This window comes from Wolffia australiana, chromosome 3, assembly GCF_029677425.1.
Source record: "Wolffia australiana isolate 7733 chromosome 3, ASM2967742v1".
In the NCBI taxonomy this organism is placed as follows: domain Eukaryota; kingdom Viridiplantae; phylum Streptophyta; class Magnoliopsida; order Alismatales; family Araceae; genus Wolffia; species Wolffia australiana.
Genome location: NC_135837.1, coordinates 296,821 through 316,199, shown reverse-complemented (window position 1 = coordinate 316,199; position 19,379 = coordinate 296,821).

The window sequence follows — 19,379 nt, the reverse complement described above, 5'->3', positions numbered from 1 at the left end:
CCAGTCAATCATCTTTGCCATAGGAAGTATTTTTATGGCATAGTTGTCCTGAGAGATGGAAAGACCAACCTTATATATATTACATCTGAATGCGAAGGAAACTTTTAGCAGGTCCAAGGTCTCGTATTGCAAACTGGTTACTTAGAGCAAGAATTGTCAGAGAAATGTGAGTTGAGTTTAGTACAGTCACATTCAAGATGTGAGTTTGTTTGGCCTTTGGTTAAGTCTGCTGACAGGTTTCCAGTCAATCATCTTTGCCATAGGAAGTATTTTTATGGCATAGTTGTCCTGAGAGATGGAAAGACCAACCTTATATATATTACATCTGAATGCGAAGGAAACTTTTTGCGGCGGGTCAGCAGATAATGGAGATGTCGGCTTCGAAAGCGTCTTTGCTGGTGTAGGCACGTGCACTCCATCACCATGGATGCAGACGTCACGGGTCACAAAATTCAAATCAGTCAATGAGAACAGGTCCTTGACGCCAAATTTGCTCCAAATTTGGACACCGTGCAGATTTGTGCTATCACAGATTTGGACCACGAACTCCTCGCAATGCTCCACCATCACCAAACATCAGGTCTACTCAACCTCCAGTTCAAGCATACTGTCTTTCACTAGGAACTACATCGGTGCCATCAACGCCTACACAAACACACTTGTATCTGGACAGTGGAGCGAGTCATCATGCCACTTCGGATCCTTAAGTGATCAATCAGCCAACACCCTACCAAGGATGGGAAAAGCTATACATCGACGATGGTTCAGGTATATTGGAAATTCCTTCCTCTATACAAAATCACACAATATCTCTCTTCAAAACATCTTACATGTTCCCAAGATTACCAAGAATCTTTTCTATGTTCGGCAACTCACACTTGACAATAATGTTTGTGTTGAATTCCATCCACATGATTGTTTTCTTAAGGATCGAAAGACAAGGGCCATTCTACTCAAGGGTGAGGTTCGACATGGGCTATATCACCTGACATCAGATGTGTCGCAACAACCTTTTGTTGGACAAGTCTCTACAGAGCTTCGGCATCAGAGGCTTGGTCATGCTGCTTTAAGTATTTTGAAAAACATTGTTATGTTTCAAAATTAAGTTGAACGGAAGTTCAAATGCAAGATTTAAGCCTTCTAATCAGACTAGGGGGGATAATATAGATCTCTACATCAAGTACTGCATCATGAAGGAATCCGACATCGCATATCATGTCCTCATGCCCATCAACCAAACGGCGTCGCTGAATGAAAGCATCACCACATTATTGAAATTGCCCTCTCGCTCATGCATCATGTAGGTGTTCCTTAGCGCTACTAGGATGAAGTTTCTGCAACTGCATTCTATCTTATAAATCATCTCCCAATGATGCAATTGGGACTAAAATATCCCTTCGAGGTATTTCACTCTCAACCTCCTAACTATACTTTCCTTAAAAATTTTGGTTGCTTGTGTTTTCCCAATCTCAAGCCATATCCATCCTCCAAGCTGAGTTCTTGCTCTGAAAGATGTGTGTTCTTCGACTACAGCTTTCACCATAAAGGGTACAGGTGTCTCAACCTTTGTACAAAAAAAATTATTATCTTAAGAGATATTGTATTTGATGAAAATACATATCCATTTGCCTCTGTTTATTCTCCCACGGCATCGTTGTCTAACCATCAACCAAGTCCTTCATTTGTATCGTCCTGGACTACACCACATCCACTTATAGAAAATGAACCCTCATATCAGAATACATCCTTAGCCCATCCGTCAAATGTAGAATCACCGATTACAATGACACCCTCATCCCTCCTACCTTAACAACTCCAAGATGATTTCGGAGAATTTCCAGCTATATCACACCTCAACTAAGTGTCCTTTACCATCGTGTCATTTATCACTCAATCTTCCTACAGAACCCACAAACAGAAACACTGCTCTTAAGGATCCTCTCTGGTGGAAAGCCATGTCTGAAGAATATGTTGCTCTCATTAAGAATCATAAATGGGATCTAGTTCCTACACCGTCTAACACCAAACTAGTTGGATGTAAATGGGTGTTTCGTACAGAGTTACAATCTGATGGATTATTTGATTGATGCAAGGCATGCTAAGCCGCACAAGGCTTCAGTCAAACACCAGGTATTGAATACCACGAAACATATAGTCTTGTTCTCAAAATGACTTCACTCCGAATTTTACTCTCTCTGGCTGCCAGCTATAGATGGCATATACGTCAACTTGATATTTCTACATGCGTCAACCTCCTGGGTTTGTATCTACAACACATCCTCACCACATTTGTTGTCTCCAAAAATCCTTATATGGATTAAAACAAGCACCTCAATCTTGGGTTTAAAAGCTAAGTTCATTCTTCTTCATCCATGGTTTTACTTGCTCTCGCACTGATTCATCATTATTCTTTAAAATAATTGATCAAATTCCAGCCCGACCGGCATGCCAAGGCAAAAGTGAAAACACCTGGGTTCAAATGTCAGCACGTTCGAATGTTTTGATTTCGTTGGCCCGTGCGCGACCTGTTCGGCGTTTTATCATGTTCGTGTGTTTGTCTTCGTCGAGTCTGTGTCTGTCATGTATTGTTTGTATCCTCATGTGCCGTATCATTTTGTGTCACCTTGTCATGCGTTATCGTGTCGTTTATTTTTCTCAGTGTTTTATTTTGGTTTTAAAGGGGGTCCTTATGTATATGGACCCCCTTATTAAACCGCCCCTAAGAGGCCCATCTTGAAACCCTATATACGGGAGAGGTGGGCACCCTAGTCGGTTATACCTTGTTATCGATATTGAAAAGTTTGTTGAAAGCTAGGTCTCACAAAGGAAGAAGAAGGAGAGAAAGAGGAGAAAGAAGAAGAGGGAGGAGGAGAAAGAAGGGAAAAGGAGAAGAGAAGAGGAAGGACTATGAGCGCCGCTTGGCTCGCTCGTGCACTGCCCCGTCTGCATCTCTCGTGCGCGCCGCCAGAGTTGGTTGCTCAATTAGAGCGCCACCCTGCTGTGCATCGACCTCACGCCGCTAACAACCGTAAGCCCTCGTCCTTCGACCGAGCCCATGGGAGCTTCGTCCCTACGTGCATGCATGCATGTCGTGGTCACACAACATCGCAGACAATCTGCGGGCATTCACCAGCCCGAGTCACACCGCGACGCACTCCACGCGGCGTGAACTTGCACTCCAGTCGGTCGCCCACACTCCTCGTGCGACTACGCGACAACGCCAACTCCAGACCATTGACCATCCCTGCTCGACGCCGAGTCACATGCAACAGCCGTGGTTGACGTGTTTAGCCGTACGAAGTCACGTGGGTAGACCATGACTAACGTGTTTGCTCGACGCCATGTCTTCGACCCAGCACTATCGACCACCGCCCATGAGTTCTGTTGGCTGCGAGGCCTGCTTGGATAACCGCGGTCCTACGGTCTCGACTCCATTGCACGGCTGTCCAACCCATTGAGAGGCACGAGCCGGCAACATTGTCGGGTGTCTGTGTTGTGCACCCGGGTGTCCATGCCATTTGCTTGGCCCAACCACCCTATTCCTGTAGTGGCTCCACCTGACTGGTTAGACAGACCGCACCGTGTCGCAGTCTGGCTCTTATGCTAGTCGCCCTGCCGCCAAATGGACTCGCACCCCCCCTCGTGCCGATTGTCGTTGCTTGCAACCATTGCATGTCTTTGCTCACGCCGACCCACCATCTGGTTGCGCCCACCGAGTTCAGCAGCCGTCTCTCCACTGCCCTTCCCTCTCTCTACCTCTGACTACTGACGTCATCTCCTGCGCCACCTCCCGCAGCCAGTTGAGCGACATCTAGCCATCTCTGGACTGCTCCCACTGCACCCATCCGCACCAGCCCCTCCACCGATGAAGACATTGACAACGAACAACACCACTGATGAGGTATGTAGTTCTCCTTGCTCATCATTTACATTACTTTCTTTAGTATATTTTCCGCTGTACTCCACCGCGCTTGAGTTAGTTTAGGTGAGAGTTTAAATATCAAAAACTATGTATTTAGTAAATTCCCAAGTATGGGTCGAGACCGTCCGTTACATGTGAGCGCCAGCAGAATTATTTTGTTCGATACCATAGTCACCGTCATCGCTCCGATGAGGGTCATAAGGTCACTGCCATCATCACCGGTCGTCAGCCCTGGAGCTCGGAGCTAGGCAAATCCCTATGAGTCAGACCCACACGTAGACTCCGCCTAGGACGTCACACTCACATAGTTACATTTCCCTTAGGTATTTACCCGTCAGACGACATCCTTGACGACATCTGGCATGACATGCCCTCGACATCGTCTAGTGGACCTCATTTGTTTTTGATCTGTATGAGCCTGGTTTGCTTCTAGTGGTAATTGCTCTTCACCTTCCTCCACATCACTTAAGGTTAGCATATTTTCTTCAGATCGCAACGTGGCTTCTATTGCATCAAAGGAAATAAGTCCTGTATGGGTGTCCATACTAGTCCGGAAGGCCTGATATTTAGGGCCAAGTCTCCGAAGAAGGACAAACTTCAAGGTGAGTTCATGAATAGTGCTTCCAATTGCAGCAAGAGTAGTGCAAATGCTGTGTTTTTCTTGAACAAACTTGTCAACAGTTCGCGTACCTCGTCGATTGTTGTGTATCTTGTTTTTCAGCTCCATGACTCTTGATTCTTAGCTGGAGGAAAGTTTAGGGTTGAGTGTTATACATGCTTCAAGGGTAGTCATACTTGTATGATCGGGAGAACTTCGTTGCTCATAGACGACATCATAGTGGCCATGACCGCCATATCCTTCTTCCACCATGGGTGTTCAGGATCTGTAAGCATTGGAATAGAAGCAGGTCTCTTGTGGGTAAGGTGCTTACCTAAGCCTTGGGAAACCAAGGTAGCCCATACACAGCGCATCCACAGTGGATAATTTGTACGAGTAAGCTTGATTCCAACAAGAGAAACATGTGTTGCTAGGATTTTTATGGAAATCTATTTCATCACCGTTGGCGTTGGACGACACCTACATTAGAGGAACCTTCGGAACCCGATAGGGTGCACTCTGCTACCATGTTGAGAGTATGGGAAAATAGGAAATAAATTAAGAACATGAAACGAGATTCAGAGAATGAGAATGTTTTCCATTGTACAAGTGAAGAGGTGTGTACATGTATTTATAGGAACTAATGTTCCTCAGTTCATAGAATGAAAGAAATAAATTTAAATGGAGTCCAACTACAGTTTAATCATGACGACGCCTGATGTCAGATTATGGGCGAAGATGCTTGGTGTCAGATGGCGTCGGGTCAGACAGTGACGGGTCAGGCATTCTTCAGGAGCCTGATCTTGACATGTGTCTTTAACAGATTCCATATTTGAGATAAGTATGTCAAGTAACCCTCGTCTTCTTCTGTGTATAAAAAATAATTTATTATCACAGTGAGGTTTTACGAGGGGGCCAGCGGGAAATGATGGGTGGAGACCAGTGAGAGACGTAAGAGGAGAAAGAATTGGAGAACGATGAGAATGAGAGATAGAGACAGAGTATGCCTAGGATAAGGTCATAATACTAATATAATGTTCACAATCCTGATCGTCCATTTTTCATCCTATTTACATTTGATCTCTTAAGTAGTATAGGGGTACGTGTTGAAGTTTTCTGGACGAGTTTGATGACTCCCCATCAGCGCCCCTTCAAGCTCAACAACGCAAAGAAATTGAGCTTGCCCAGCTGTAGAAATCTGGTCATCGCACTAGATTTTGTCAGAAGAAACTCCAGTTGTCTCTTGCTGTTGACTAAGCTGATCCTCATGTTTTGGTTATGGCACAAAGTGAAAGTCAATTTTCATGTGCTTGCCCTCGCATGGAAGACTGATTTTGTGACAGAACAAGTTGCTCCGATATTTTCACATCAAAGGACTGGCAGCTGATCAAGTTGAGTCTGAATTTTCCTCAGGTGAGATTGGGTCAAAAGGACCTCTGAAGCTCATTTGGTATAGATTTATATTCAGCTTATGTGCTAAATCTTTCTAAGGTAGGTTAATTCCTAGAAGACCAAGTAACTAAAATTTTTCCCATGTATACTAAGAAGGTACTTATTGATCTCAAATCACATGGATCCTCTGTTCTATATGCGTGACTAAAGGAATTTATAGTTAAATCAGATTTTTTATGAATTACCAAACTGTAAAGACCAGTTCTTTTTAAACAACGAAGTCACCGATTAAGAGCTTGCCAATTGTCAGTATTTCTTAGCATCAAAAGGCAATATTAGGTCCAGTTAGAGTAAGATATTGAAATGGTCTAACAATTTCCTATAATTTTGAGTAGAGTTAACAGTGGAAATCTAGAGGGTGCATGTAGTAGATGAAGCTTTATCATATTACATGCGTGATCAGTGTAATATTAGAGGATGCACATTTGGATTGAGACAAGAAATAACCATGGGCATGCGAAACAAGCTCAATCATTAGAACATAAGAAGCTAGGCTTATGTCCTTAATGAAAAAAATGATCATATAAACTATTTACCAATTTTCCAATTTTTTTATAATAAGGACATATTTAAAATGTGATCAACATAAATCAAAATAAAAATTGGAATTTAATGTTGTCATTATAAATGATGGAAATATATATGTGGACAACAAGCGAATAACACATTACATATATTGTTTCCTGTTCATTAATATAATGTATTCATTATAGTACACATGTGATGGTTATATGATCAGACTTAGTGAATTACGATGAGATCATAATACATAGATCACTAGTCTTTAAGCATGTGTTCTAAATATTCATATTCAAATGATACTTGAGAGGGAAATAAAAGTATTCAGATAGAATAGCACTATCTAGCCTCACTAATATGATGAGTATGGTCAATCCCCTAGCCATTAGTGTGGAGACACTAATGAATTGATTCATACAAATCCCTATATGGCATTATATCAAACTGTCGATCAAGTAAATTCACATCATGGTTGTGTAAGTGGTCCTTAGACCTGAGACACCAAAGACAACTATGGACAGAAAAGTGTACTTTGACTATGACCTAAAAGTATCTAACCATGAGATTCTAAACAGTCTTATTTTTGGTGCATCCATAAGCTCACAAGACGAGTGAGTGGTCAAGAAGAGATTGTTCGCTCTTGGTATAAGAGGAGATAGCTTCAGGAAAATGATGTGATGAAGTTCTTTGCCAAGGTAGTGAAATATCATAGAAGAGTTCTTCGATGATGTCCAAACAAATAAAACTAAATCTGACGACTGATGTAGGAAAATTGCACGTGTAATTGTAATGTCGTTTTAATTTGTAATTTACCTGAATTAAATAAATTTAATAAAAATATAAAACTCACTCAAACATATAGTTAGAATAAGGTCGCCTCCACATGGACTGGCTTTTAGATGTGAATGTAATACTTGAGTTAAGGAAAATGATTATAATAAGTGATAAGAAAGAGAACAAGACAGAGAAAATATGAGGTATTATTTTGAGGTTTCTAGAGCTCTTAAATATAGTAGGAAAATAGGATATTAAGATGAACTAAGAGAATTTTAGTCGAGGATGATGTTAGTGTAGGTGATGGAAGAAGTAGAGAAGATTAATAAAGTGGATAAGAATAGTAAAATATTATGAATAGAAGCAAGGAGGTCACTTACTTAAGTGTTAGTAAGCTATATGAGAATATGAGTTGGTCATAGAATGATGGTATTAGTACTTGTTTATTTCCATTTGACATGACCCTTCAATAGCATAAAAATTATATGCTTTAAAATGCATAACAAGGGGCCACGTCGAGACATTGTTGGACTTTGCCCATGATTTATGAAAAATTTAATCCCTGAATTATTTTAAGCTAGACCCTTCTTTTTCTTCAAGATATCCTTCACATACTAGAGATGGCTAAAAGTTACTACACAGGTAGATATCTTCAATTTTTTTCTTTAAGATATTCACCACATACCAGGGATTATTAAACATTACTACTATGGAGAACCATGAAAAAAATTAGGAGGGATTATTGAAGTTTTAATAATCCCAAGTATGTTAAGGATATCTTAAAGAGAAATATTTTTATCCCTATAAGTAATTTTCAAAGACCCAATTGAAAGAATTTTCAAACCTGCACTATTCTCATGCTTTTTTCAATCATTTATTGATAGTTGGTCAGTCTCTGAATCATATTTGCATATGAAGTTACATTTAGAATGGCTCTATTATTAGAGTACAATGCTTGATTATCTGGAGAGTTTCTGAAGTAAGCTTGTAGTATTCCTTGTAAACCTTTTATAACATTCTCTTGATCTATGACTAAATTGTGAGTATATCTGACATCGATATTGAAATCGTGTGTTTCTAAGACTGCCTCAACAACGGTTCTTAGAGTATCCTCTAGTTTGCTAGTTGTCTCATCTAGGAGTAAAAATTTGTCGTTGACGCCTCCATGTTCAAGCATTATTGAGTGAGGGAAGTTTGTAGCATTCATATTTCGCTAAGGGAAGTTTTTAGCATTCATAGTTCACAGAAATGTGTTATAGGATTTGAGTTTGTTCACAATTATTTGAAACTTCAGATGGTTGAGATTTGTATTAATACTAAAAATAAATTATACATATTCTACCCTAAGTCCTCAAGAAGGTAAAAATTAAATATGCTTCAATCACTGGTTCACAAATAGATTTAAGGGATCCTATTATGGATCTGAAGTGTTCAAGATAATTATTAGAGGACATCATAGCTTTTTTCATATTTGGAATTGATATGGATAATGTGTTTTCTAATGTGTCACATTCTTCTTTTGTTGATTTGACCTTGATTATGCATGAATTTATTGATATCGAGAGTGTTGAAATTCAGAATCCCTAAAGCTGTTAGTCAACCTCCTGCCAAATGTTGAATGCATGATTCTTGATTACATTTCCCTTCAAATCTGGAACACTAATATGCAGCGATATGTTTTATATGAGTTTGATCAAATCATACCTGTCTAAAAGCAGCAGGATGGAGCTCATCCAAGATATATAATTTTGCTGGTAAGTTTCATAACCATCGTAGCTCTTGTTGGAACAATCACATGGACTTGCCATGTGGCCATACTCAATGTTCTTTAAGAACTTACAACAAATAACTCATGAGACATTCTGAGTCTCATTCTTATTACTTTTATCCTTATTCTTCATCACTTCTTTCTTCCCATTCTTCTTATTCTTATCATTCTCCTTCATCATTTCCTTATTTTTCTTATTGTTTTTTTCTCCATTTACTTCTTATTCTAATCATTCTCCTTCATCATTTCCTTCTTCTTGTTTTTCTCATTCTCCTTCTTGTTCTCATCCTTATTCTTCTTCTTGTTCTTCTCCTTCTCCATCTTCTTATCCTCCTCCTAATCCTTTGGCTTATTCTTATTCTTATTCTTCTTCTCCTCCTCCTCCATCTCCTTATTTTTATTCTCCTCCTTCACTTTTTCCTTATTCTTCTTTTCCTTATGGTCATTACCTTTTCCTTATCCTTCTGATTGTTTTTTACCATTATGATTTTCTTACTTCTCATACTTATCCTTCTCTTTCTTGATCTTACCCTTCCCTTTCTTCTTGTACTTACTCAGCTCCTTCTTCTTCTCATTCTTGCTACGTTATTTTTTTTTTCCCTTCTTTGTCTTCTTCTTTTTTTCTTATCCCTCTGCTTCTCCTTTCATTTCTTCTTCTTTGCTCTTTTTCTTTCTCATTTTAATTTAAATTTTTTTATTCACCTCCTTATTATTCTTTAAATTGTAACCAAATTTGACTATAGTTATAAGTAAACCCCGGATTAGAGTCGAGTTTGATCAGAGGGGTCAGACAAAAGTTCTGATCAGAGTTGTTTCTGGTCTAATAGACAATACTCTTGTCACATGGTGACCGCTGATAAAAAATGGACTATAATAAGAGAAGACTCTATTATTAAAGTCGAATTACGTTCAGAGGTTGGCTTTGATCAGAGTCCACTCAAGCCAAAAGTTGATTCTCCATAAGAAATAATCTAATCTATGAAAAACCTCTGCATTTAAATTGTGAATTTATTTCAAATTTGTTAAAAAAATGATTTTAAAGTAATTATTTTACCTACAAGCTATTCCAATTTATTTTGATCCAATTTTTTCAAAATTTTAGTTGACTCAACCTTGGGTTAATTTTTAATGAAGGATATTTTCTTCTAGTTTATTCTTTATGAGTTCTACATATTTTCATTAGTTATAGTGTTTCTCTCCATTGTATTTTATTTTAAAAGATATTTTGCCTACTCTAAAATTTCTCAATTGGGTTATACTATGCTAGCCATAAGATTACGGTTTTTTTTATAGATATTCTTAATTTCATTTGATCACCCACACATATTATAAAGCATCATTGATTTTGGTCCTGGATCTATTAATCATTTAATGGAACCTCTTATTGAATATTCACCTGGAAAAGTTCAATATGGTTCTTATGGGTGGTCTAAAATATATTTCCATTTTTAAGAAGTATATTTTTATTAGGCAAACTTTATCTGAATGGTGTTTTTTTGTCTAAAGATGAAATTCATAGTGAAACTTGGATGTATTCACTCTCTTTTTCCTCTATGTACTTGCTCCGCACTACGAGCCTCGTATAGAACCGCACCAAGACCCAAGAATATTATGTTTTAAATCTTTATCATATTTTTAGTATTAAATTTTGTTAGAATAGTGTGAACGTCAAATTAGGGAATTATTTTAATTTTGTTGTAAAATTTAATTGACGTAAATCAAATAAATATGTAATTATCTAAACTCACACAAATATTAATTTTATTTTACTATACTTTCAAAAATAGAAGTAAGGCTTGCATTAGTAATGATATGAATAAGGGATAATAGGAGGAATTAAGTGTAAAATAAAATAAAGCAAGGGATGAAGTAAACATAAAGAAAGATAGTGAAATGTGAGAATATGGGTAATCAGTTGAATTAGTTAGTAGGAGTTAGATAGAAATTAGAATATAAAATAAAAGTAATAAGAAATATAATTAGCGAGAGCTAGAGAAAGGTAGAGTAAGATATATATAAGATTAGGTAATATATATTTTATTTTTAGGATTAATGTTTATTTATAGATATTAGTGGTAGTGAATAAGTGCAATAATGTAAATTTTTATAATAGCGTTATAAAGGGAGTGAGTAAGATAGGTAGTGGATTAGTTATTTCAGACTTTCAATTAAAAAATAAGAGTAATAATATAGATGATGGACATCATGTGGCTGTCAAGCCAATCACACTACCATATTTATTTAAGTTCATTGAATAAAATATTTTCTTTCATTATTATTCCGTGTGATGTTTATAATGAAGTCTATGAATACATGCAATGACTCAGTGAATTGTGATGATATCATAATACATTGATCACTAGTCTTTAGACATGTATTCGATGGATAGTTGAGATGGACATCTAATTCTCTAGATAGAATAGTACTAGCTAATCCTACTTATACAATAAGAATAGGTGATCCTGTAGCTATTAGTGTGGCGACACTAAGGACATATAGTGGGTGCTCTGTGGAGAAAGAGTTCACTGAATTGATCTATATGAATCCCTGAATGGTATTATACCTAAACATCAATCAGGTTGATTCAAGTCACGGTTGTATATGTGATCCACTGACATGAGACACCAAGGACATTTTGTGAATGGACGACTACATTTTGACTATGACTTACGAGCCTCTAATCAAGGTATTCAAATAAGTTATAGATCGGATGTAGTAAGAAGCTTACGGAGATGAGTGAGTGGTCAAGATGAGATCATCTGCCCTCGGTATAAGAGGAGATTGACTCGAGGAAGACAATGCAGAAAAATCCCTAGCCAGGGTAGTAAGGATATTGGAGAAGGCATTCTCCAATGATCCCCATTACACATCAAAACTTAGCGAATGATGGATTAGGGTTTGACGATAAACCATACCTTAAGTCATTTGAGAGTCTCCCGCAGATGATGTATTATACATATACAATAACCGATGATGGTAAAGGTTCTATGAGAGAGTTTGCGACTACTTAGTATCTTTTAGAGCACGAGGTGTAGCTTGGCACCCCAGGGGTTGGAAACTTAACTTATCGATTAGGTTAAATTGATCCTTATTTAATTAATCTATATGTTGATATAATTAATTAATAAGGTTGGTCAATAAATATTATTAGGCCATTAAAGTTGTTAACTAGAACGATACATGGGCCAAGAGGGTCATACGCACAAGGTCATAAGGGCATTGGTGGATATATTTTACTTTTGGAGAGTTTTTTAGAAAATTCTTAAGTGAAATATAAAAAGGGAAAGGGATCTCATTTTAAGCACCCATGCAAGCTTGATTTGAGGGCCCCTCCCTTTATCCACTCTCTTCTCCACTCATCCAAGGAGGAGTATCTTCATGGTGAGGAGATCTTCTAGATTTCGAAGAAGAGTTGAAGAAGAAGACATGGAGATCCAAGTGCTGAGTGATCGCGTGGATACTTCTAGAGGCTGGACGCGTGAACGGCTTCAGAATGATCTCGGAGCGGCAAAGTCAAGGGTGGAATGAGTTCCCCAAAAGGTACTTTCAATTTTTTGTTTTGAAGATCGATTGAGAATCGATAGACTACGCTTCCGCATCCATGGAAACATGTTTTCCATGGACGAACCAAGGCACAAAACCCAACACTAGAGAGATACTAGTTAATGCAATCTTATTAGTAAAATGTATCTTTTAGGATGATTATTTATGTAAGATGGGCTATATACATAGTAAATAAAGATTTTAGGAGATACTAAATACGTGTATTCATTTTAATCAAATATAAGAGGAAGGGTGAAGAGGAAAAGGATATGAATAAGATTAATAGGTGAAAATTATTATTAATTATTTAGATTTATGAAACGGAGGGAGATTGTATATGTGATAGGACTTTAACTCTGAATATGAAAGATAATTTATTTCAATTTTTCTAGGAGAATATACAAACTTAGATAGAGAAAATGAGAGCAAGATGATGAAAGAGAGTAATCAGGGATAATTAATATTTAAACATATATATTAATTTATGATTTGGAGTAGATCCATGTGTCCTGGATGATTAAAAATAGAGAATAACCATTAGATAATCACTTCAAATCACATTCCTTTCTCGTCTGTTCGTTAAATGCCAAGTGTCTCTGTGTGACTTCAGCAACAAAACCTTTCCACATTCAACCAATCAGATCATGCCGGACACCCCCATTTGAAATTTGCAAGACATCAAGCATTAATTGCATAAAAAATGAGGGATATTTTTTGGCTCCCGCTCAGCTGCATTTGTCGGAAAAACCAGGTAGCACTATTTTTATCCATCCATGTGATCTCATACTCATTGATTTTAAATTCAAGAAGTTAAAGGAATCTCCTCATGCCAGATGTCCCTACATGATAGGTATACATAATCTTGTTATTGTAATGATGGTGTAATGGTTCTCATTCAACGATCGACTGAGCCAATCATTGCTGAGGCAGGGCGCACATATGGTACAGCTGAGTAATATTTCAACAACATGCTTTAAACCAATATAAAACTTAAAATAAAACATCAAAATATCTTATGATCATGAAAATTTAATTTCTCTGTGAATCGCTAGTCAGGAAATTGTATTTAACTGCAAAAACATCCATAAAAAAGTTGTAAATAGTTTAGTAATTCCAAATAAATTTCTCCCAATTGTAAAATTAGTTTTATGATGAATCATTTGTTAAAAATTTTGTAAAAAGTATGATAAATTAGGTAAAAATCATAAAATCATGCTAAAATTTATTTTAATTAATTTAAACCGTGATAACATGCAAATGTGGACATTTTGATGCAGTGACTATTATAATATGCATGATATTTAAGTTTATGAATGATATTTTACAGTAAATTTCTGTGCTATCAGACCACACATTCATTTTTTTTGTTGTTGTATATATCGACATATTTTTCTCTTTATTTTGCTTCACTCACTCCTTTATTTAGAAATTTATATTTCTTTATTTCATTACTTTTTGCAACATGTTTTTTTATCTATATCTGTTATTATCAGATTTTAATATATCAAATCAATTTTAATAGATATCCAATCCCTCTTGCTCTGTCTCTATGTCTCTCTTTAATCACAATATATGTTATCTTCTGATTTTTTAGTTGTCTCTACCAACATCTAATTTTCTCTTTCTTTTATTTCACTCAACTTCATTTAATTTAGAAATTTATTTTTCCCAATTTTGTCATTTTCAAAGCCATCTTTTTCTCTAAGTCACTGATTCTTATACTTACTAAATCTATACTGATTGAAAGCAGCCCCAATAAACTATTCTAGATCAAAAGACATAGTTATTTGATGTGGCGAAAGGGAAGTTGTTCCCTAGTGGAGTAAATGTGAACACATGCCCAAATTTATTTCAAGTGTCGTCTCATTTATTCTACACATCTTTTCAACTACCATTTTTGTCTATAAATGTGATACCGTTTAATGATCTTGTTTTGTCCTTTCTTGCCAGGCATCAAGTAGCAGTTTGATGATATGCATATATCTAAAACTTTTAAATTAAGATAGCTAATTTATCATATTTGTATTATTTTCATTATTTCTCCATATTTTATATTTTTCACTGAATTCTGGTATAGTCCTTTTTGCTAGACGAGACCAGACCTTGATATGGGTCCCTCATAATATGGGACCACATTCTCACTTTTGTCTGATATGACTAAATTTTGTCAGACATTCTATTCCCAAGAGACATAGAACCCCAGTCCTGGCCATATAGTGTGATCCATGTGGCATGATTCAGACAATAGCTCTTTTTGCTTAGGATGTCCACTCACAAGTATGTGCAGTTACACAGTCATTGCATAATGTGCTTCAAAATGTTGAACCACCTTTTGCTTAGACTCCAACAAATCCACCCCACATATCTTGATGTGTCTAGGGACGTGTGATTGTGCACTTCAAGGGCAGAATTTTTTTAACAGGAAAACATGTGCCATTTCCCTGCCACATCAACCATTATGTCATTTTTCTTCCACCAATTCCACTTCATTTACACTGTTCATCATTTCACCCCTTCCACCACTCCACCCATCCCCCCAAATCTCTCCTTTCTTTAGGGGATTTTGGTTAGCTTTTCCTTGTTTTGCGCATGTCTCTAGCTTCTCTTTTGGGATACTCTAGCTCCGGCTCATGAAAGAAAAAAAAAATTAAATAAAATTCATAGCTAATTCCATATCCCAAGGTGAAGTATATAGAGAGTAAAGCCCCTCATCTAAACAAGTATTGCAAGTCTAGAACTGGGCTATATTGATTCATGTAATTATAAATTCCTCCAATTAATCCTTTGGATGAAAATGAGGTATTTAATTTAGATACATGCACAAAAAAAAGGGTTTTATTGAAGGAAAAGTTATGAAATAACCAGTGCCTTAATCCTAAAGTCACATTTGCTCCTTGCACATTCATTTGGATGTTCAATTCATAACTTTCACCCCTTTAATCAGTTCCACCACTTTCACTGAGTTCCTCTTCTTACCCCTCCACCTTTCCTTTCCACCCCCTCCTCTAGAGGATAATGTGTGGCCATGATGCAGGGCAGGGGTGTGTGTGCAGTAAGAGTGTCGAGGAAGATGGTGATGGGCGGAGGAGGTGTTGATGAAGGCACTGAAGACCACAGCAACGATGACATCAAATATGAAGATGGGGCAAGGAGTAGATAATGTACGCAGAGATGGTGTTAGTACGAGGCAACTCTACACGACAATGACACCTATAGCTGGTGACGAGTCGAGCCCTCCTTTTGTAATAAAAATATTTGTTCTTCAAAAACGTCTCCTTGTGGGTGTCACATGAGGGCTTTAGATAGCCTCCTTGTGACGTCCCTTTTTTTCAAATTTGAAAAAGGAAAGTAAATAAAAACTTAATTCAAAAAGAAAAAAAATAAAATAACAAAATAGGATAATGGGCACGTTCTCTATCAGGTCGTCTAGCCAATCACAATTCCATGATTTATTTAAGTTCATTAAAATAAATATTTATTCATTATTATTCTAGTTTGATTTTTATAATCAAGTCCCTAAAATAGATTTAATGGCTTAGTGAAATATGATTATATCATAATAGAATGATCACCAGTCTTTAAGTATCTATTTATTGAACACTCGAAACAAACATCTAGTTGTATAGATAGACTAAAAATATCTGATTCTACTTATGTAATAAGTATGGTTGATCCTATGGCCATTAGTGTGGACACACTGAGGACTGAAGTGGTGCTCTTTAGAGAAAGAGTTCACTGAAGTGATCTGTATGAATCCCTTAATGATATTATATCTAAGCGTCAATGAAATTGACTTATATTATGATTTTATAAGAGGTTTGTTGACCTAAGAGACGAAGGGCATCTTGTGTATGGACGTATAGATAGACTAACAATATCAGATTCTACTTATGTAATAAGTATGGTTGATCCTATGGCCATTAGTGTGGACACACTAAGGACTGAAGTGGTGCTCTTTAGAGAAAGAGTTCACTGAAGTGATATGTATGAATCCCTTAATGATATTATATCTAAGCGTCAATGAAATTGACTTATGTTATGATTTTATAAGAGGTTTGTTGACCTAAGAGACGAAGGACATCTTGTGTATGGACGTCCACATTTTTTACTATGATTGTATGATTTGACTAAGATCCTAACAAGGGGATTCAAACATATCTTAATTCATACTAAACAAGAAATACATGAAGATGATTGAGTGCTCAAGACAAAGTCATCTGTCGAGTTGCAGTATAATAGGACATTGAATCAAGGAAGAAGACATCAAATTTCTAACTAATGCAGTAGGGATATTGGAGAACGTGTCTTCCCCCATCCCCATTACTCACTATTATTAAATGAATGATGGACTAAGGTTTGATGACTAACCAAACTCTAAGTCATTTGAGAGTCTCGCACAAACAAAGGTGATGGCGCAACACGACCTGCAGCCCCAAAAGTGTCTTCGGAGACGTCACCGTTGCCCCCGACATCGCCACTGGTACGCAGTCAGCCTGCCCGGCAAGCCTAGGCGACGGTACGAACGCCGGGATTCAAGTATTCCGGGTAAAGGGCATTTTATCTTCATTATTTCGTTCATCATATTCGTTCATGTTTTAATTTGTAGTTCGTCATTTGTCGTTTTGAATTCCGTTACAAGTCATGTGTAACGAGGGAAGATCCATACTATAAGGATCCCCCTCGACGTCCTCCGTTTTCTTGTTGGTCTTTTTATGTGTGTTTTGGACCCATGTTGTAAGGGGTCACCCACGTTCACCTATAAAAAGGGAGCGTGGATGACCTAATGCGTTACCCTTGTTTTTTTGAAGAAAAATCATTTTGAGAATCGAAGGGTCTCCCACTGTAGTGAAAGGAAGAAGGGAAGGAGGAGAAGAGGAGGAGTAGGAAGAAGAAGGAGAAGGGAAGGGGAAGGGAAAGACAGTCTCCCGCCGCCGCCGCAAGCAGCCGCCGAAGTACCTCCCCACCGCGCCAGCTCTGCCCTAACGCGCACCGCGCCGTCCGTCGCACCCCGCAAACCACCGCGCCCGCACCACCGTTTCGTGCAGCGCAGCGCACCGCGCCGCGCCCGCCTCTAACCCTACCACCGTCCTGCCGTGCCGAGTCACCCACCGCGCTCCGTGCAGTCCGTTGCGCCGCGCCATCCCGCGCACGCTACGGAATCAGCCCCTTTACACCGTGCCCCGAGGCCTGCCGCCACCCTTGGATTGCTGCCGTGTGCCCCTGCCGTTCGCGTGCGCATGCCCGTCGCCGCTGACGATCGCTCGGCGGCCGTCAGTCGACCTCACCTCCCACCCCGTCCCACGTCGTCTTCGACGCTGTTGCGTTGCCCTCCGTCCTCGGTCCGGGACACCACTGTCATCGTTGTTGAGCCACCCACAGCGTCGCCGCTCGGGCCGCCAACCCTCGAGCCAGCCTCCCACCTGCGCCCGCACCGATTGCCACCGCCGCACGCCTGCCTCGGCCACCACCGCGCTGCGCAGTCCACGCCACTCACGCCGCACCACACCAATCACACTGTACACCCGCCGCGCTGCGTCACGCCCGCCGCGCCGCGCCACTGCGCTGCGCCCGCCACACTGCGCCCCTGCCGCGTTTGTCACTGCCGGCGTTGTCCATTTGACTACGCCCCGGAGCCTGTTCGCACACCGGATCTGCTGATCGCCGCCACCGACCCCGTCACCGACTATGTTGCTCCCGAGCTACTTGGGACTGAGAAGGCAGTTCCCTGGAAGACTACCAGGTACACCATTCCCTCCCGTCTCTTATCTTTTTCAGTGCACTTTTGATTGCCTCAACGGCGCTCGGGTTAGACGTAGGTGAGCGTGAAAGGTTGAGTGAGAACTTACCGCAACTCGAGCATCTTCCCTGTTTGGTACGAGTCGGGTCCGCCCATCTATGCGAGCACTATCCGGCGGGAACTTTCCCGTTCGGCATTGTAGCGTCCTCGTCCCGCCCGGATGAGGTTCAGGAGGTCTGCCAACCGTCTCCGGGCAACTCCATCGACATCCCGAAAGTCGGCACCACATTGCTTGTCAGCAGTCGCCTGTACTAAACATACATGCCCGTGCATTGCATCGTAGGTCTTCATCGTAGGACCCCCGTGTCGGACGACTACCACGGGTTGACGTCTGACACCGTTACCCTCGACACCGAGTCCATTCCCCTCGGTGATGGCAGGACTTCATCCTCGACATTGTCCTGTATCAAAAGGATTATACAAATAGGGTAACCGATGATGGTAAAGGCTCCATAAGAGAGTGCAAACACTATTCTATATCTTTTAGAGCACGAGTTGTAGCCTGGTATCCCATGGGCAGGAAACTTAACCTATCTATTGAGTTAACAGATATTTAATTAATTAATTTATATTTTGATGTAGTTAATAGGTTTGGTCAATAAATTTTATTGAGATTTTAAATTTATTAACTTGAATAACAGGCGGACCTATAGGGTCAAAAAATAATATTAAAGGACTTTGGTGTATATATTATTAAGAAGGATTTCTAAGTATAAATAAGGGGATACCTATTGTAGGCACCCATGCTAGCCAGATTTGCCCTATCTCCTTTCTTCTTCATCTCACTCTTCACTAATCCCATTGGTGAGGAGATCAACAAGGTATTGAAGAAGAGTTGGAGGAGTGTAGATCCAATAGTCCTTTGACCGTGTGGATACTTCTAGAGGCTGCGCACATGAACAACTTCAAGATACTCTCCCACAGAGCGAATCAAAGGATGAACAAGTTCCCCACGAGGTACACAAAGTTCATCTTGGTTTAGATGTCAATATTGTATTATCTTCTG